We start from the raw sequence: 21,769 nt of genomic DNA, 5'->3' as shown, positions 1-21,769 counted from the left end.
TTTATAATATGGGCCAAGATGCCTGAATTAAATAAATAAATAAATAATATCAGCGTGTAACACTAGCCAAGAAAAGCCATTAGTAATATCATAAAGCTATAACTTTCACATAAAGCTCGGAGCTAGCAAGCTCCGAGCTTTATATAGCCGCAGCTTTCAGCAAGATAAAAGCTCCAGCAACGAGTATTCATTTCCTTCGTAATCTCATTCCGCTCGGTGTTTACTGTTTATACTTTGTACGGCTTGTACCTGTTGCTAGGAGACGGCAAATTAACTGTAGCTTTGATCGTTTGTTTTTTATAACGTTTTGATAAAACTACCTGACCCGGCAAACGTTGTTTTGAGATTCGCGTGTGAATATGCTGAAGAGCCGAGTGAGAATATGTTTAAACGTGGGAGAGCCATGCTTCGGCACGAATGGGCCGGCTCGACCGGAGAAATACCACGTTCTCATAGAAAACCGGCGTGAAACAGCGCTTGCGCTGTTTTTCGCCGCGTGAGTGAGTTTACCGGAGGCCCAATCCCCTACCCTATTCCCTTCCCTTCCCATCCTTACCCTCCCCTATTACCCTGATCCGTCTTAAAAGGCCGGCAACGCACTTGCAGCTCTTCTGATACTGCGAGTGTCCATTTGAAGTTGCTTTCCATCAGGTGACCCATTTGCTATGCCCCCTTATTTCATTAAAAAAGAAAGAATAAGTATATAATTTCTGACGATGTATATATCACGCTGATTTTAGAAAATTCGATTTTCGCACGATTCAAGGCAGAAATTGGTTAAAGGATTTACGGTGCTTTCAGACGTGCGCGTTTTTCCGCTGTAGCGTAACTTGGAAAAACACGCGAGATAAATCCGCACGCGCAGAAAACGCACATATGTCTGAACGCGCCGTCACATCAAACACGTCAATTTTACTCGGACACGTAAGTCTTAATCATAATATTGCCCGCTGCACATTGTTGCACACATTTTCTGTATTCGATTTCCGAATTTGATTTCTGTGATCGGCAATCCGAATGCATAGATTCAGTAAAAAATATTAACTAACGCACACGGGACGGATTCCGTGCGTATGTTTCGAATACAAGCCAGCGCGTTCGCGAGTGAAGAAAATGAACGCGAACGTTTGCGCTAGTCTCACGGAATCCAAAATCGAAATTCCACATTAGGAAATCGAATACGGAAAACGTGTGTATGCGGCCAGCCTTTGTTGAAAAAAATCAGAGATTACTAAATAGTTACGACGTTTTGCGTGTGTAAAAGTTCGAAGTTTTTTTTTGAACAGAAAGAAGATATTTTGTGACTAACCCCTATTATAGGTATTCATATACAGGCCCCCCGTAAAGGCGTTTGTGTGCAAAAAAAAGGATTTTGGCGCCCCTTTAAGCAAATTTTTTAGGATTTTGGTTTTGGCGCCCCTAACTGGCTTTATACGTGGGACTTGGGAGAGCCATGCTTCGGCACGAATGGGCTGGCTCGACCGGAGAAATACCACGTTCTCACAGAAAACCGGCGTGAAACAGCGCTTGCGCTGTGTTTCGTCGAGTGAGTGAGTTTACCGGAGGCCCGATCCCCTACCCTATTCTCTTCCCTACCCTCCCCTATTCCCTTCCCTTCCCAACCCTCCCCTATTATCCTATTCCCTCTTAAAAGACCGGCAACGCACCTCCAGCTCTTCTGATGCTGCGAGTGTCCATCGGCGACGGAAGTTGCTTTCCATCAGGTGACCCGTTTGCTCGTTTGCCCCCTTTATTTCATAAAAAAAAAGATGGCAATTTGGCGCCCCTAGAGGAGCATTGCACACATTGCTTGCACATATGGTAGCGGGGGCCCTGCTCATATATTATTATCTAGACACGATAGTTCATTATGTTATACAAAATTACAATAATTTGAAGGATTTTCAACACAAGGAGATCTACTGCAAAACATCATTACCATACGCGGATTATACCAGCGTCGGTGACAGGAATGAGATTAACTGAAACTCAGTACGAAGTTAAATATCATAACGCACTGTACCGAGAATTCCACTAAACCTATTTGAGCTGGCTCATAGCTATAGTAGACTATAGTAGAGTCAGTTCAAATAGACAATACTGGTATTCGAAGATGTGTAACTAATAGGACATAATATTGCTGCAAAGTTTCACACTAGAGACAGCACCAGCATAGATATTAGACAATAAACAAGAGTTTTGTTCGACGTATTAAAACGTTTCTGTCAATATTTTATGAAGTATGCAGCATGTCGGATTTTAGTCGGATTATTTTCTGTATATTACACAAATGACAAAAGTCGGAACTGCTGCTGGCTCTACAGTCTACACTCGCGGCGCGAATTGCGGCCGCGATTCGCGCCGTGAACGCGATTCGAACGAATACGAAGCCGCGAAACCCTCCACACGCGCGGTTCGCGGCCTTCGCGGGCTTTCGCGCCGCGAGTGTGGAGCCGGCTTACGACGCGACGCAAGCGACCGCGACCGACAAAAATTAAATTAAAATGCCACTTTGTGACCCATGCGGCCGTTGCTTTTTAGTGGCGAAGAGCAAAATGATACTATAGCCTAGACCCTAGGTCATAAAGCGCGAAGCTGTAGTGCTTCGGGTATGTTTGCGGAGGCGGGAGTCCCTGACTTTTTTGCTATCATTAGATCTCGGGTGGCTGCATTTTGGCACAGACTGCGCAGCTCTGGCAATAGGATACTCACGGCTATCTCTTACGACTACTGCAATAATCTAATGTACGTGCGGTGGATCTCTTCTCACATGAACCAGAACAAGAAGTGATTTTATGACTTGTCCAGTCATACCCACGCCTTAACCATATGTCTTGGTTAAGGCGTGCCTGGATGAGTTCAAATATTGTTAAATTATAGTGTTAATTATTAGTTTCTATATTAGTTATAAGTAATAGTGTAGTGTAGTATAGTGTAGTGTAGTGTAGTATTACCTTGTATTAGTTTGTAATAATATAATTTAGGATAGTATTTAATTATTTAAATATTGTATTCAAACAAATGTAGAGATGCAAAGTTGTTGCAATATAAAATAGCAACAGTTGTTAAGAATAAAAAAATAAAAAAAGTCATACCCCCTTTACAATGTCAACATAATTTTATTTTTAACTTGCTGTCCCGGTGAACTTCGTGTCACTTTAAAACCTGTCCCTTGACTTCTACGAATATTTTAGGACTAAAATTAGCCCAATCCGTTCAGCCGTATTCGAGTTGTAGCGTTTTAAAGATCTTTTATTTTATTTATTATATTTATTATAAAGGGGCATTTTATTTGAATTTTTGGTGGCCGCGGTCGTATGCCGCATTGATCGGAACGATACTTTTAGCGTAAAACATGTAGAATAAAGATACTGTCTTAGACAACGTAAATCCCGTCAGCTTTACGGCGATTTTATCGACGTGTTGACAAGTCTTTAACAAGGTGTGATCAGAGTTTATTGGTTTCCAGAAATTACGTTTTCTGCGCAATAAAGAGTTATAGTGTGTACTTTGGCTCTAATGAAATGTAGTAATTCCTCGCTGGTCTGTTTAACTTTATCTGCTGTGTATTTTGATATTTTTCTTTACGTCTTTTCCAGCAACGAAAAAGAAAATAATATTGTGTTATTAAAAAATAATGAACACCCTTTATTTGATACCTGCAGGCTGCAGCCTTAGCATGGCCACAGTAGAAATGCGAAAGTATAGAAACACTGCGGAGATAAACTAAAGGCACCGTTCCGATCTTCCGATCAATTAAAATGCCACTTTATGACATAGACTATAGTTTATTTTAAAGGCATACTTTTGTTCTCAAATAAATTGTGGTATATCCAGCATCCATACTTCCATATCCATACTAATATTATAAATGCGAAAGTGTGTCTGTCTGTCTGTCTGTCTGTTGCCTTTTCACGCTCAAACCGATTTTACTGAGATTTGGTATGGAGATACTTTAAGTCTCGGGAAATGACATAGGATACTTTTTATCCCGAAAAAATGTACGGTTACTTCGCTATAAATGAATTTTGGCGCAACGGAGTTGTGGGCGTCATCTTACACTTAATATTATAATCGCCTCCGTGGTCTAGTGGTACAGAGCGCGGCTCTTGACTCGGAGGTCGTGGGTTCGATTCCCGCGTTGGAAACATGTTATTTCCAAGTTTGGTTAGGACAATGCAGGCTCATCGCCTCTATAAAATTACTCCTGCGTAGCAGGCCTGGTTTCAATGAAACCGGCCACCGTCACCGAAATCGGTGTGGGAGCTATTATTATTATTATTATTATATTATAATTGCGAATGTGTGACTGTCTGTCTATTACCTCGTCACGCCCAAACCGCTGAAGCGATTTTGCAAAAATTTGGTATAGACATACTTTGAGTCCCGGGAAAGGACATAGGATACTTTCTGTCCCAGAAAAATGTGCAGTTCCCATGCGATTAACGAATTTCTATGGAGTTGCGGGCATCAACTGGTAAATAATAATAATAATTGTTGCTCTTATGTTCGACAAATATTGAAAGCTCAGTTTAGGGTTTGTATGTTATGTCAATCGTACAAGTGCCTAATAAAATTGAGATTGACATAGGTTTGGGGCAAAGTTATTTTTAGAGATATACTGAAGTTATTTTTTGTTCAAAAGATTTTGTTAGATAAAATAACAGCTCTACTTTTTCGTGGAGATCTGTACAGTGTTCGTAGACACCTGCATATATCTCGTAGACACTTGTTCTGTGTACAGTTTTCGTAGATACTTGTATAGTTTTCGTAGACACCTGTTTAGTTTTTGTAGACACATGTACCGCTTTTGTAGACACCTGTACAGTTTTCGTAGGGTCCTGTACAGTTTGCGGAGAGACCTGTACAATTTTCGTAGACACCTGTACAGTTTGCGCAGGCACCTGTACAGTTTGCGTAGAGACCTGTACAGTTTTTGTAGACACATATACAGTTCGCGTAGACACATGTACTGCAGTTTTTGTAGACGACGTAAAGTTTTCGTAGCTACCTGTACCAGTTATCGTAGACGCTTGCACAGTTTTCGTAGACACCTGCACACTTTTCGTAGACACCTGTATAGTTTTCGTAGACATCTGTACAGTGATCGTAAACGTTAGTACTGTTTTCGTAGCTACTTGCTTTGATGTATGAAAGGGATACACGCGAACGTAGCCGCGGGCAAAAGCAAAACAAGAATATACACGGTGTCTGGCGAACTCTACCAGCGTAGCTAGCACGGGGTTTCCCAGTCGATTCTTCGGAAGAAAGTAATGGCAGTTTCTTTCCCATGTCTACATATCTTATTCCCGAGCATGGCACCACCCATCGACTTGAGTTTCAGTGGACAAAGACAAGAAACTCTTTCCATAGCAACCATTAAAGCAACGGCAATTTTTTTTTTTGACATTTAGTTTCTTGGTTCTTTTTTTTTAATTATGGCACCTCGGCTATAAAACCATGGCCAGTGTCGAGTAAATGGCGGCAAATTCATAAAATCGACGTGTAGCAACCTTGTCTATAGCCAGAATTATAGTTTTAATCTACGAAATACGAATAATAAAAACTAAGGAACTTTATTATTCGTAGTTTGTAGATGAAAACTATAATACCGGCTATAGACAGGGTTGCTATACATCGATTTTTTGAATTTGCCGCCATTTACTCGACACTGGCCATGGTTTTATAGCCAAGTACCATAATAAAAATAAAAACAGAATCAAGAAACTAAATGTCAAAAGCGGATCGTCATGCTTGACTTATAGATTTTCAAAAGCGAAAGATATCGAGATAGGAAAGAAACTTTTACTCCAATGTTTTTCCGGTAAAACTGTCAAAATTTAGTTTCTTTCGTTTGTCTACGTGCTTGTGCTAGCTATGCAGGTGTAACAAAACTAAGTGATAATACTTTAGGGTGTGTATGACTCCCCTGTTTTGAGTTCACTGTGAAAGTAGCAGCGCTGAAAGATTAACTTTTTTTTTAACTTTTGTATGGGAAAATTCCTGACGCTCGGGCGCTTGCCACAAACCACAAAAAAATTTGCTCTATCAGCGCTGCCACTTTCACAGTGAACTCCATGTAAGGGACACTTACGAACCCTAAAGTATTATCAATTACTTTTGCTGCATCTGTATATGGGATGGATTTAAGAGCGTGGCTCTTGACTAAGGTTCGATTCCCGCGTTGAAAACATGTTATTTCCAAGTTTGGTAAGGACGATGCAGGCTGATCACCTGATTGACAAGTAAGATGATCCATGCGTCGGATGGGCATGTAAAAAGTCGGTCCTGCGACTGATCTCTCGCCAGTCGTGTTGGTCTTCCGTCCAACTGGGTTATGAGAATAAAGGAATAGAGAGTGCTCTTTTGTACTGCGCACACACTTGGGCACTATAAAATTACTCCTGCGTACCTGGCCTGCTTTCAATGAAACCAGCCACCGTCACCGAAACCGGTGTGGGGGGTATATTATTATAGGATGGACATACCCATGTCCCATACACACCCTAAAGTATTATCACGAAGTTTAATTAGTGGTCACTTAGACCCAGCATAGACGATCACGTATAAAACCTTCCAAAGCTGAGTAGGGTTAAGGTAATAAGGCATTAAACCTAATGATATTTACATATTCACAAGGATTAGTTTAGCCGGAGCATACGAATAAGTAATTTACTGTGCTAATGGATTGGGGCATGTTCCTCACTAACGGTAATTATTCCCAGGACTCAGAAGTAACGTAATAAAATATTACCGAACCGACAGTCGGGAATAGTAAGATTCAATAAATTCAAGATAGAAGCGCCATGTCGCTACAATTTGTATGAACACGAGCGACATGGCGATCTATTTTGATCTATTTCTGTGGTTTGTACGATAGTCGGCCAAGTTAAAATTGTAAGTCTGCGGGGACCCTTAGGCCTCATTTCTCATACCGTGTAGAGCATGGGTCACCAATTAGTTTCGCTCGGGGTCCGTTTTAAGACATGAAATGACCTTCGCGGTCCACACATTTTATAAAAAAAAATTAAACAAAGGTAATTACAGAAATTACAAAGGTATTTTTTAGATATTTTTGTAGCTAATTATCTCTCTAAAATTTGGAGTGAAATATTGGTGCAAGCTATATCTGGGAGCACGGCAGTGCTCCAGCCAAGCTTTTTAGCAAAGGCACGGCCGTAGCATACTTTTCTCGAAGCAGTTCGCGGCTTTTTCACACCCCCTTTATCTTCGATGTTAACAAAGCTAGGGATTTAGAATTTCGGTCACTAGGAGCAAGTGTTAAAACTAGCTTAACCTCCAAATAACATAACATTTCGATAAATAGTTTAATAGTTACGGATGATCAAAGTTACTACATTTTGTCACTCACTGACTGACAGATCATCAAAATTCTAAGGTACTTCTAGCAGACTTAGAACCTTGAAATTTGGCAACAAGGTAGGTCGTTATCCACAATGAAAGGAAAAATTATGGAACTGGCCAAGTGTGAGTCGGACTGGCGTACATAGGGTTCCGTACGGTAAATTTGTATGGGAGCCCCCCTTAAATCACAAGTTTATGTACTTTTTATTACTTATTATTAAAGTTGACATACAATTAAGTATTTTCTGAAATTTTCAAAAACCTTACTTTTACCATTATGGATATAGAGCAAAAAAGGACAAAAAAACGTGTTTGTTGTATGAGACCCCCGATTAATCATTTATTTTATTTTAGTTGGACTATTAGCTTTTATAGCGACAACAAAAGTACATGATTTGTAAAAAATTAAAATATCTATCTATTGCGGTTCTCGAGATCTAGCCTCGTGAGTCGTGACACACGGACGGACGACAGACAGACAGCGAAGTCTAGACTCATTAGGAATAGGCTCCCGTTTTCATCCTTTGGGCAAGGAAACCTAAAAACTGAAAAGTATAATATAACTTTATTAAATAAAAGAAAATATTTTTATGTTTGTGGCTTTGCAAGAACATTAAAAATGAGTTTCGACTTCATAATAATTATTTTACGTACAAAAGGAAAAATAGTGTTAACAAAGTTAACAATGAAACTATAATAATTAAATTCGATTAAAATATAAATGAAATCAGAACTGCAAATTACGATGCACACTCCATACTCGCTCGATAGATGGTGTAGCACTCCCTTTATATCGCGGTATCGCTTGTTTGCGGAGTATAATAATTAGTATGGTTTAAAAAAATCCGGGATAGGTCGTAATACTCAATCGAAAGTAACATCGGTGCACGAATAACCTCCTGAAAGTTCAAAAGTTGTTGGGCTATCGTTATAGTATAGAATTTGTACTTTGTAGAAGTACTTACCTGTTATTATCAATTAATTTTACGACCTAGAGATAGAGAATGGGTGCTAAGCTAAGTACAGAAAAGTTTTAACGTGACCTGAAAAGAAAAGAAACCTTAAAAAAGAAATGAAATCCCACCAAAACATTAAATGTAAAAAGGAGCCAAGCAAAATATTGCATAGCCATGCAATATATCTATCGTAAAAAGTTTTCAGATCACATTCAAGCCAAGCCTTCAACTTATTTTGTAATTTAAATCAACATTAAGTGAATTTATCAATAGTTTTCTTTATTTTATAATTATTATAGTGGCTTGGCAATGAGCATTAGAGAAATAATCAGCAACTGATTGGATTTATTGGGTACCATCGTCCACATGCGTCGTTACATAGTAAAAAACACTTTACGTTTGCCGTTTGTGTAAGTATGAACTACCCCAAACATGAAGTTTTATATTTGTTTTTCTTGTGCTCATTGCCGAGCCACTATAATAATTATAAAATAAAGAAAATTATTGTTAAATTCACTGAATGTTGATTTAAATTACAAAATAAGTTGAAGGCTTGGCTTGAATGTGATCTGAAAACTTTTTACGATAGTTATATTGCATGGCTATGCAATATTTTGCTTGGCTCCTTTTTACATTTAATGTTTTGGTGGGATAGATATTGACATTGAATCCTAGAGATGTTGAAGTCCTAAGATGATCATTCCGCACTCGTCCGGATGCGGACCGCGGTCCGCCATTTGGTGACCCCTGGTGTAGAGTAACTACTAGCGAGACAGTGCCCACGGCCTGAGTACTCGGTAGAAGGCCCTTAGAAGCTCAAAAAAAAAACAGAAAAAAGCCTGTACACCTGAGTGTCTAAACACACTAGGCTGAAGAATATGCAGCCGAAGTTCGGCATGATTACGCTTGCAATGCGCTACGCATACAATATAACGAGACGTAATTTCGGCATGGTGTGTCATCAGCAATTTAAAATACATTGCAGGCTAATATGCCGAACATCGGCCACGTTTTATCGGCATAGTGTGTTTAGACACTAAGTGTATAAAACATCCTATCCATCCATCCGGCATATATTATGCCGAATTTCCGCGGCGGAAGTGTTGTCTGATAGTACGTTAGCAAGGATAGTTTCCGAAAAAAATGGATAAAAACTGAAAAGAAAGAAAAATATCTATCATAAAAGGTGGTAAAGTTTTAAACCGAAAGTTTTCACCAATTTTTTTAGCATTTTTCCTTTTGTGACGGAACTGATAAAATATGCACACTGCACATTGCTCGCTGAGCTGAGGATCCTATAGTGGGTTAAAATTCTTTTATTCTTTTGTTTTAGTGTGTTTTTACTCCTATTGTATTTTGGTTAAAAGTCGGTCCACAAAAAAGTTGTATTTTATTTTTAAAAGGGTAAAGTTCAAACGACTATCTGAAGAAAATATAATCACCTTTTCAACGTTTAAGATTTTTTATTCTCTTTCATTTTTTACTTTCAATCACCGTTTTTCATAAATCATCTGTCATTTTCATAGAAAGCTGTGATTATAAAGAAGTGAGAAAGAACCATTAGAAAAACAAAAGGTAATTAAACACTGAACTTGCATCTAATTTTACTCAATTGTACCTAAATCAAATTTTATTTATAAGCAGACACTGTAGCATCCATATTACTTTTTTTTATGAAATAAGGGGGCAAACGAGCAAACGGGTCACCTGATGGAAAGCAACTTCCGTCGCTCATGGACACAGGCAACATCAGAAGAGCTGCAGGTGCGTTGCCGGCCTTTTAAGAGGGAATAGGATTACAGAGTAGGGGAGATAAGGAAGGGAATAGGGAAGGGAAGGGTAGGGAATTGGGCCTGCGGTAAACTTACTCCGGTACTCCGGTAGACACTGCTAGTAATAAAATGCGTACGTGTATCTATCAATCACTTTTCCGCCGCTGAACCGATTTTGATGAAATTTTATATAGAGATACTTTGAGTCCCGGGAAAGAACTAGATTTCCGAGCAATAAAAGAATTTTGACGCAACGGAAATAATAAATAATCTGTATCCTTCTATATGACTTACCTGATTGGGCGTATAATATAGGGTTGTTGAGGAAGTGATTATGAGGAAGAGGAGGAGGAAGAGGAATTGTCACGAGCAAATTTAGAGGATGCGGATGAGGAAGAGGATATTTTTTTGAGGAAGAGGATGCGGATGAGGAAGCGGAAGAGGAAGTACGTCCATATAGTACAGCGTTTCCCAATGTGGGTGATTACGCCCCCTTGTGGGCGCTGAAGATCTGAAAAGGGGCAGTGTGGGACTCAGAAAAAATGGCGGCGTTTTGTAGAGGCTGTGGGGGCTAATATTACCGACAAATTAAGGGGCAAAAGCCCCTTAATTTAAATTAGGAAAAGAAAGTAGGTGAAACAATGGGGGCACTAAAACATATTTTGTTCTCAAAGTGGGCAGGGGACAAAAAAGTCTGGGAACCCCTGATATAGCACTACACTTCGGTATCATTTCGGTTTTCGATAGAAATCAAATTATTAGATTATTCGCACTGCGTACGTAGCTGCGTAGTGCGTACACGCGTAAACAAAACAACGCTTGCTATATTATGTCAATAAAATTAAAACAAACAAGCAAGGAACAGCGCGGGTGGCGAGAGAGACAAGGAACAAGGAACAGCAGTGCCCGTTCGGTCCGGCATCGCGCTCTGGCGTGTGCGTTGCCATGACTGGATACGCGACGCGCATGCGCAGTGAAATTCCTCATAAATTCCTCCTAAATTTTGAGGAAGCGATAGCGGAAGAGGATTTTTGTATTTTTATTTATGAGGATGCGGTAACGGTTGAGGAACCCAAATTATTGCGGAACTTCCTCATTATGAGGAAGAGGAAGAGGAATCCTCAGCAACCCTAGTATAATATGCCCTCTCTTTTGCAGTTGCGTAACGGGTTGCATACCTATTGATCGAAACGTTTTCATATTATTCTATTAATAGCCCATTATAACGAGATTGCGAGAAATTTGAAGAGAACAGTTAATTTACTTATCTACATGAGTAGTAAGTTTGCCTTTGACATAAACGATTTAAACTACAGGGAGCTTATAGAAAAGGTATTACGTAGTTAAAATCAATAGTATAGGAATAAATCCGTATCAATATTAGAATGCGAATGTGTTGTCCGACTGTCTGTCATAGTATTGTGAAGTATCCCAGTACGCTTAAATTGAATTATGTCGGGTATAGAAAGGATAAAGGATAGATCCCATCGCGGGGATGGATAATAATAGTATGACAGATTTTATCCTAAAAAAATTGGGCACGACAAAGTTCCAGATCAAATCATGAAACAAATACGAACAAAAAAACTTACCCAGTTGTTCAAATCATCCTTGAATCTGAAAAGAGAAAGAAAATCGTCAATAAAGTTATTTCTTGGAAATAAAATTAGATAATAAGAAAAATATTACAAATGTTGAAAACCGTTATACGTGGGAGAGCTTCGGCACGAATGGGCCGGCTCGACCGGAGAAATACCACGTTCTCACAGAAAACCGGCGTGAAACAGCGCTTCCGCTGTGTTTCGCCGAGTGAGTGAGTTTACCGGAGGCTCAATCCCCTACCCTATTCCCTTCCCTACCCTCACCTATTCCTTTCCCTTCCCATCCCTACCCTCCCCTATTACCCTTTTCCCTCTTAAAAGGCCGGCAACGCACCTGCAGCTCTTCTGATTCGAGTGTCCATGGGCGACGGAAGTTGCTTTCCATCAGGTGACCTGTTTGCTCGTTTGCCCCCTTATTTCATAAAAAAAACAACCGTAGGATATGCTGTAGTTTTTTTCGTGTCTTTGTTTGCTGTATTGTACTTCCCAAACGGAAAGACCGATTTTGTTTTAGTTTGGGAACTAATATCTACAGTATTATTAGTATATTTTATTAGTGCTTAGCTTTAAGTCACTTAGTTTATTATCCGGGTGATAGTAAAATAACTGACTTAGGGCCTGTTTCACCACTTCCTGATAAAGTGCGGAATAGGCTATCCACAACTTTTTTGACATATTCTCCATACTTCATCTGTCAAGTTAAGTGGTGGATAGGATAAAGTACGGAATAGGCTATCCATTACTTTATTGACAGATTCTCCATACATGAAGTATGGAGAATCTGTCAATAAAGTAGTGGATAGCCTGTCAAGTTAAGTGGTGGATAGCCTATTCGGCACTTATCAGGAAGTGGTGAAACAGGCCCTTACGTCGCACTCAGAGTCTAATATTTGAAGATCAAACGAACTTACCTTAAGTGAAGTTCGATCCCAATTATATGAGCGACTTAATTCTTAGCGATTTATGCTTACTTGATGTATAGTGGCGCTCCCATGCGTCACCCTTGCACGTATTTTAGAGATATGAAAAAAAAAATGTCACTGTCGCTAAGTCACCTGTCATGATTCATGACTTTTCCGGCGCTTAGACTCGAGCTACTCATTTTGTTTAGAGCAAATATAACTTACCTGCGGTGTTCATTTTATATTTGTAACTTGGGTTGGGAGAGACTGGTCACAGTCAAAGTATTAGTCGACTCACCTGTAATATGGGGTGGGTTTGGATAAATCGCTAAGAATGAAGTCGCTCATATAATTGTGATCGAACTTCACTTAAGAGGAGTCCACACCGCCGTTTTTCCATACAAACGTTGTCCCCTGTTTCCTCCCTGGATAATGCTAGTAGAGTTATAATTTTTTTCCTGAATATCTACGGCCACTAATACAATGTCCCTATGTTTTCTTTTTTTTCATAATTGAATTATTAAATAAGATATGAACGTTCAAAAACCCAAAAAAATGGCCAGATTTTCCGCTGTGTTCAAACGTCCAGAAAACAGATTTGGCTAGATTATACAAAAAAAGCAAAACATAGGAACACAGCTCAAGCCTTTTTTTAATCTTTAATGAAAAAAGTACTTAAATCGGTTAAGTTTTGGAGAAGGAATCAGGGGACAACGAATCGTTGATTTTCTGGATTTTCTGCAGTTGTCTCTATCGCGTTCGGCGGTATAGGCTTGAGGTAAGGGAGACAGCTATAGATATTACACGTACTTTTTTTTCATTTCTCTAGCCCCTGTTGTATCCTCTTAAGGTAAGTTCGTTTGATCTTCAATTATATTTCGCGACTTCATTCTTAGCGATTTATGCTTACTTGTTGTATGATGTTTAGAGTAAAACAAATATAAAATGTTTAAGTAATTATTCTGTATTTTTATTTAAGGTTTTAAATTACAAAAAATGTGTGATAATTATTATAATATTATCATTGGTAAATGGAAATACTTAATAAATAATTCTCAATATTACAAAATATATTCTTTCATATTACAAATAAGTACCTATTCTTTAAGTACTCCTTATTATGATCTTAGATAACTTTTGAAGTAACTGACTAAAATAAATACGTTTCTTTCTTATAAAATAAATTACAATATTTACGAAATTTTATTCTGTCTAGATTGGAGAAAAATATTTCCTTATTATAGAATTTAGCTAATATAATAGAAGTAGGCATTAACTATTACTCCGCCCTAGAGATTCTTTGATTGGTTCTATGTTGACTGCCAGTATATTAGCTTTCGTCGTAGCTGTATAGCGAGTGCTATATGGACCAAAAATTGAAGTATCAATACCACTTTTACCTAATAGTAATGTCTTGATCCAGTTACTTGATGTTTGAGTACAATTGTTATTATTTATTATATGATTTAAGAAAACGAATAAAAAGGGTAATTCGATTTACGATCATTTTTCTTTTATTTAAATATTCTAAGAGGTAATGCAGGACAAATCTTATGGTCCTGCGAATAGTAAGGAAGTTTAAGCGCCGGTTGAAAACTATAAAGTTCAGAAGTTTTTATTATAAAAAGTTTTCACCATTAAGTTTCCACCAAGAACCTACAGTATATTAATCAATCACATATTATATTATGATTTTATAATATCCGGTAAGCGATACCTACGTAGATTAAAACCTCATCTTTTTTAGTAAAATAAATACTACGTATTTTATTACACCTAATTTTTTGTACCCTATGCATTAACAAGTGCAAGTAAAGTGGCAGTTTGCTTAGCAACAACTTTCAGAACCATTTTCGTTGGGCCACTGCAGAGATATAAACGATAGGGCAATATTAGTATCCCAATTCACTTCTTATTATTCGGTTTAATAAGTCTCATTATGTAAGTTCCCTTCATATACCTCTTGAGTTGATATCATCTTCTAAATTAGTACACAATAATTATTGGATAGGTTTAAAACTATTTATAATTTAATGTGCTATATTTAGCACATTGGCTCAGTTTATCTGACAGAAAAGCTATTACCCTATCGACTGGCAAATTATAAAAATCGTAGTTACGGGTTCTCCAAAACATTATCCATTGTTTTATACCACTATCGTATTGCATTTAATATGTATTATCGGATAAAGAATTTAGTATTATTTCAACACATTCCTCAGACAGTGGTGACCTCCAGTATGTACTCCAGTATGATAACCTCACGACTCGCGGCAACTATAGGCGTAGCGAGCGATGAAGATGTTACAGGACTTTATAAGTAGATTTAACAAGTTAATATCAGGCTTACGAATAATAATATGCTTATGGTTCTTAGATAATTCCTTAAACAATAGGAACTACGGCTGTACGGCTATGTCAATCATCAGGGTCTTTGTACCACGTAACTACGTACTATGGCACTAGACTATAATAATAAATTAATGTACGTCTAATTCACCACTTTCGTTTACTTATTTTCTTATCTTCACACCATTGCTAAATTTTCCCTGGTTATAAAGTTCAAATAACTATAATTGGACGCTACCCATTCTGTTTATACGCAAAATAGCGATCGAATATTATCGATCGACTAAAAAAAAAATTCACTACTACTAAGATACCAGATCCTCAAGGGAAGCAGTGACATCAGGGCTACTTGACCTGCCTTCAGCAAAAAAAAATATATATATTTGTCGCCCCCGAAACCCCCTATATACTAAATTTCATGAAAATCATTGGAGCCGATTCCGAGATTCCAATTATATATACAGGGTGTAACAAAAACAAGTGATAATACTTTAGGGTGTGTACGTGTTCCTTGTAGAGAGTTCACTGTGAAAGTAGCAGCGCTGAAAGACCAACATTTTTTTTCACTTTTGTATGGGGAAACTCGTGACGCTCAGGCCCTTGCCCATTGAAAAGTGAAAAAAAAAATTCGTCTTTCAGCGCTGCTACTTTCACAGTGAACTCTCTATAAGGAACACGTACACACCCTAAAGTATTATCACTTATTTTTGTTACACCTTGTATATATATATATATATATATATATATATATATATATATATATATAATTATATATACAGTGTGTAACAAAAATAAGTGATAATACTTTAGGGTGTGTACGTGTTCCTTGTGTGTACGTGTTCCTTGTCGAGAGTTCACCGTGAAAGTAGAAGCGCTGAAAGACCAAAATTTTTTTTCACATTTGTATGGGCAAGGGCCCGAGCGTCACGAGTTTCCCCATACAAAAGTGAAAAAAAATTTTGGTCTTTCAGCGCTGCTACTTTCACAGTGAACTCTCTACAAGGAACACGTACACACCCTAAAGTATTATCACTTATTTTTGTTACACCCTGTATACATATATACAAGAATTGCTCGTTTAAATATATAAGACGAAAAGCTCCAACTGTGTTTACAAATGCGTTAAATGTGTGCCATCGAAGAAATTGATTCATAGGCAAATAACGGGCCAACTTCATTTCGTCGGGTTATGTCAATTTCATGTTAGTTTAGTTGTGATCTTTCAGCTGGGTTTGAACTTTGAGACCAAATTACGTAGATCCGCTATCTGCCTATGAATCAACTTATTTGTTAATATGGTCATACGCGATGTTTTGTTCTTGTCGGACAAAGAAAAATACATTTTTTTTAGTAAAAGGTAGAACTTTTATGAATAAAATTTTGATAAATATCTTTTGACCAACTACTTAACATAAAATTTACGAAAATATATCTTTTGACCAAATACTGCGTATGCAAAATAATACAAAAACTACTTGCAGCTGTTCTGAATGTAAAATGAAATTAAAACGAAATCTGATCATCAGCTGATACCAGTACTAAGCTCGGGATAAAACAATTTCGTTAAAAGCTTCCCAGCTTAGTAACTCTATTGTAAGTTTGTAACATTCGATAATATTTTTTAAAAATTGTAATTCAATTAGTAAATTGGATCCAATCAATACTCCACTTTAGTGATTTTGTAAAGTGATTTGTGATGTCAACGAATAATGAAAAATGAAAAATATTTTATTTGTAAATCGGTTGAAAATTAACACTAAGAACGTCTACATGAGGCCAACTACCGGTTCGGGATCCAACCCGGCAAGAAGAACAGGCGTAAGAAACGAAACTCGCAAATGTATTACAATGTTTGGTTTTGTTACGAAATTGGTTACTTGGTAGCTGCACTGTAACAAGTAGCAACTTAATATTATAATAGTCACTTGAATTAGTGTACCAAATGCCCAGTTTCGAAGGTTTTTTTACAAAAGTTTATTTATATTAAAATAAATACTGACAAGCGCGTGACAGAAGTAATAGGCTGGTATTATAGTTATGCGTTTCGCAGCGCCGTTGGAGCGCGCGCGTTCAAAGCTGTAAGGCTGGTTTTATAGTAGAGCGTTTCGCAGCGCCGTTGGAGCGCGCGCGTTCGAAGCTGTAACAAACGTATGGACGAACGGCGCTGCTCAAGCGCGCGGACTTTAAAACGCAACTACTACCCCCATACATATTCGAACGCGCGGCGCTCCAACGGCGCTGCGAAACGCTCTACTATAAAACCAGCCTAACAAACGTATGGACGAACGGCGCTGCTCAAGCGCGCGACTTAGAAACGCAACTACTACCCCCATACATCTTCGAACGCGCGGCGCTCCAACGGCGCTGCCGAAACGCTTAACTATAAAACCAGCCTTAGGCTGGTTTTATAGTAGAGCGTTTCGCAGCGCCGTTGGAGCGCGCGCGTTCGAAGCTGTAACAAACGTATGGACGAACGGCGCTGCTCAAGCGCGCGGACTTTAAAACGCAACTACTACCCCCATACATATTCGAACGCGCGGCGCTCCAACGGCGCTGCGAAACGCTCTACTATAAAACCAGCCTTAAACTTCTGTCACGCGTTTTTGATTGGCTATAATTAGCCAAGGTAGGTAATCCTCCCTTTATAATATATATGACGTTAGCCAACCAAAAGCAATAGTGAATAGGTAATGAATATTATATTATTATTATAAATTACTAGCTGTCCCGACAAACGTTGTTTTGCCATATAAAGTATTTCGCCCATATTATTTTATTGATGTGACTAAATAAGTATGGCACCATGGCAACGTCCATCGCTATCCCGTCGCACAAACCATGGTCGCCGTCAGTCTCGAGTTGTAATAATTTACTATTATTTATTCAACACATCATGCACTTATCAATATAAAAAAGTAGCCAGTAGCCGATTCTCAGACCTACTGAATATGCATATAAAATTTGGTAAAAATCAGTAAAGCCGTTTCGGAGGAGTACGGTTACCAACATTGCGACACGAGAATTTTATATATATAAGATAACTTTAATCCAAAAGCCTCAGAAACCTGACACAAATCAGTCTATTTGACTGAATCGAATTGACAAGAAGCTACACTAATAAGGCCCGATTCGACCAAACTTGAATTTACACGAGTATAACTATCATGAGAATAATTTTACTCCTTTAATTTACTCTAGGGTATTATCGTTTGCATTTTACCAAGTTACTCAAAGAGTATGAAATAAAATGTCAATTATAGTTCACAATGACACCGACCGTGACAGTTGAACCCTGTTGTGCAACTATTCTCAGTTTAATATTTACTCCACCAAAATAGCCCGTGTAAATATTTACTCCCGTGTAATTACCTCATTCTTGGATTAGAAGTTGGAAAAACGCAAAACCAGCTTACTCTTATATTAGGAGACAGTTATACTCGAGTCAAATTTTACTCCAGTTTGGTCGAATCCGCCCTAAGGCTGGCTTCTTACGGCGTGTGATATCGCAAGCCGCGCCGCGCCGAGCCAGCTATTACGAGCGAGCACGAGCCACAGGCGAGCACGAGCCACAGGCGAGCACGAGCCACAGGCGAGCACGAGCCACAGGCGAGCACGAGCCACCCCTTCTCACGGCGCGTTATATCACAAGCCGCGCCACGCTGACAAACATTCAAGTAAAATTAAACTTTATTAACAGGATAATAGATATCATTTTGCTCTAAGTCACTACGTTAAATAAGTAAATTTTAATGAAATGGAACTTTATTCACTAGGCGACTAGGTTGCATTTCAATCTATGCCGCTAATTTTATTATATTAAGTTTAATTCCTTTATTTTGATAACAGATGTCGCTGCTTGGCGGCTACATCGCGCTATAGCTAGTACGAAGATATTTGTTATAAGTATAAGGCACTGATCTCCATTATACAAGTACGCTGGATCTATGATACTCACTTTTTTTTGTGCCATTTGAAGCGGAATCAGCGCCCCCCATTATTAGGACAGAGAACTAAATTTGACGTAACCATGTATTTATTTTAATTCTCTATGGCTTAGTCGTTCGAATTGTTTTCGTGGTTTTACAGTGTTTTAAAAGGTTTTATGCGATTAAGTAATATACTTATACAGGCTGTACCAAAAATAAGTGATAATACTTTAGGGTGTGTACGTGTTCCTTGTAGAGAGTTCACTGTGAAAGTAGCAGCGCTGAAAGACCAAAATTTTTTTTCACTTTTGTATGGGGAAACTCGTGACGCTCGGGCCCTTGCCCATACAAAAGTGAAAAAAAAAATCATCTTTCAGAGCTGCTACTTTCATAGTGAACTCTCTACAAGGAACACGTACACACCCTAAAGTATTATCACTTGTTTTTGTTACACACTGTATAATAATATATATACAGGGTGTAACAAAAATAAGTGATAATACTTTAGGGTGTGTACGTGTTCCTTGTAGAGAGTTCACTGTGAAAGTAGGAGCACTGAATGACGAAAAATTTGCATTTCATTAAAATTTACTTATTTAACGTAGTGACTTAGAGCAAAATGATATCTATTTTCGTGTGAATAAAGTTTCATTTTACTTGGATTTTTGTCAGCGTGGCGCGGCTTGTGATATCATGCGCCGTGAGAAGGGGTGGCTCGTGCTCGCCTGTTTGCTCAAGCCGCGCCTTTGAAGTTACCGACTTTCATCGGATCGGGACGCGCCTGCATGAGCCGCGCCGCGCCACCCCTTCACACGGCGCGTGGCTCGAGCGGGCGCGGCGCGGCTCGTGGTAGCACGCGCCGTGGGAACGCAACCACGCCACCACTTTCTGGCTCGAGCTGGCGCGTGGCTCGAGCTGGCGCGTGATATTAAACGCGCCTGCTCGAGCCAGCCCGAGCCACCCGCTCACACGGCGCGTGGCTCGAGCGGGCGCGGCGCGGCTCGTGGTAGCACGCGCCGTGGGAACGCAACCACGCCACCACTTTCTGGCTCGAGCTGGCGCGTGGCTCGAGCTGGCGCGTGATATTAAACGCGCCTGCTCGAGCCAGCCCGAGCCACCCGCTCACACGGCGCGTGGCTCGAGCGGGCGCAGCGCGGCTTGCGATAATACGCGCCGTGAGAAGGCACCATAATATTGCTTAAGTTAGTAGAATTGAGGTCCCGATAAAAATAAGGAAGCGACTTTTTAAAAATTGTAAAATCTCTCTGTATTTATGAGGCGCCATCGCAGGTGGTAGGGTTATGCATAATTCAAAAACTATTACTATGTAAATGAAAAAAGCCACAGGTCGATCCAGTTCGGTAGATCTTATGAAGTCTAAAATAGACTAAAATTTAAATTTTCCCGACTGTGTAGCACCCTATCCAACTTAAACATTAGAGGTGAGATTCTATAAACCAGAACTACCCTTATTTTTCCTAACGTAACCTTATAATATAAATTGAAAAGTAACCCGACCCAACTCGACTACGCAAATTGTATAAGGTGTGGAAAAGTCAATTACAAATATTTTGAGAGTACAAACCTACTGCTTATAAAGACGATATTATGGCTGTAAAATAATAGACATCCTAAAAAGTAAAAAAAACATGTTTTGCTCTCTGCTTAGCACAAAGTCACCAATTTCTCTTTTGTGCACAATTTCTTTTGGAGTACGGCAACTTTCTTTGCACAAGTATCTACAAATATCACAATCGTATGCTCAAATCGTCCATAATTGATTTTTCCACCTTATATACCTCATTCATTCAAATCAGTTACCAACTTCTGGCGCTAAATAATATTATAATAATTTTATACTTATAACGAGCTTTTGCCGGCGGCTTCGTTCGCGTTAAGAAGTATTATTAAATACAAACTTTCATCTCATATTTTAACCCCTTGGAGGTAGAATTGATCAAAAGCCTTTCTTAGCGGATGCCTACGGCATATTTCAGCCCCATTGGTCCAGTGGTTTGGGCTGTGCGTTGATAGATCACCATGTCAGTCAGTCACCTTTGAGTTTTATATAATTATATAGATGTGTTCTTTGAAATGCCATATTATATTACATTTTATTTTATATTAAATTATATTACTTTTCTGATGGCAAAACAATTTAGATATTTATTATTTATTAACTTCTGGCGTTACGGTCAAACAAACATGTATATAACTTAACCTTCACTACTAGTTACCGAGTGTAATCAGTGTAAATCAAAGACGAACACGACGTGAGAACGACGATAGCATATTTATATAAGAAACGCAAACCCTCCCACCGTTGGGGTGAAATCAATAAAATTATTGCTAGCCGGTAGCCCCGTGTAGGCCTCGAGATACAGAGCTTGTCTTAGATTAAAAAATAATCTTCGTACATTTGCTCCTGTAAATTTAAACTTTGTTGAAATAAAATAAGGGGGGCAACGGGTCACCAAATGGAAAGTAGCTACCGTCGCCCATGGACCAACACTCCAGAAGAGCTGCAGGTGCGTTGCCGGCCTTCTATTATTCTTCTTCTTCTGTCTTCCTAATTTAGAAGTAACAAATACATATGAGCTTTGAGAGCGAAATTTCAAGGTCGCGTCTAATCATGAAAAAGAGGCTCAAAATAATGATTTCATTGCGTCACGATGCCGTCACAATTTTAGATACAATAGACGTTTCACTTCTGAGTTCTGACACGTGTACTCTGTATTTTATCTATACATCTATACATCTATACATATAAATAAAATTGGAGTGTCTGTTTGTAATATTGAAATAACCGTTTTTTACTAAATGCATATAAATGTAAATTGTGAAAAAAAAAAATGTACAGACACCAAAACATTTTTTTTTTTTTTCAATTTTTGTCTG

General features: G+C 38.7%; 1 protein-coding gene and 1 long non-coding RNA gene across 2 annotated transcripts in view; one reads left to right on the top strand and one right to left on the bottom strand.

Annotated features, from left to right (window-relative positions):
• Positions 1–21,769, bottom strand: part of LOC121735455 (probable G-protein coupled receptor CG31760) — a 107,631-nt gene that overhangs the window by 62,127 nt on the left and 23,735 nt on the right. Inside the window, exon 2 of the mRNA XM_042126292.1 lies at positions 11,686–11,710. The gene's annotated coding sequence lies outside the window, so the exon portion shown is untranslated. The remainder of the gene's footprint in view (positions 1–11,685; positions 11,711–21,769) is intronic.
• LOC121735463 lies at positions 1,073–19,528 on the top strand. The gene is made up of 3 exons (XR_006036863.1): positions 1,073–1,210; positions 14,414–14,418; positions 19,518–19,528. It is a non-coding gene; the product is annotated as an uncharacterized LOC121735463 (long non-coding RNA).

This window comes from Aricia agestis, chromosome 17, assembly GCF_905147365.1.
Source record: "Aricia agestis chromosome 17, ilAriAges1.1, whole genome shotgun sequence".
In the NCBI taxonomy this organism is placed as follows: Eukaryota; Metazoa; Arthropoda; class Insecta; order Lepidoptera; family Lycaenidae; genus Aricia; species Aricia agestis.
This window is presented reverse-complemented; position numbering and strand designations above follow the sequence as displayed.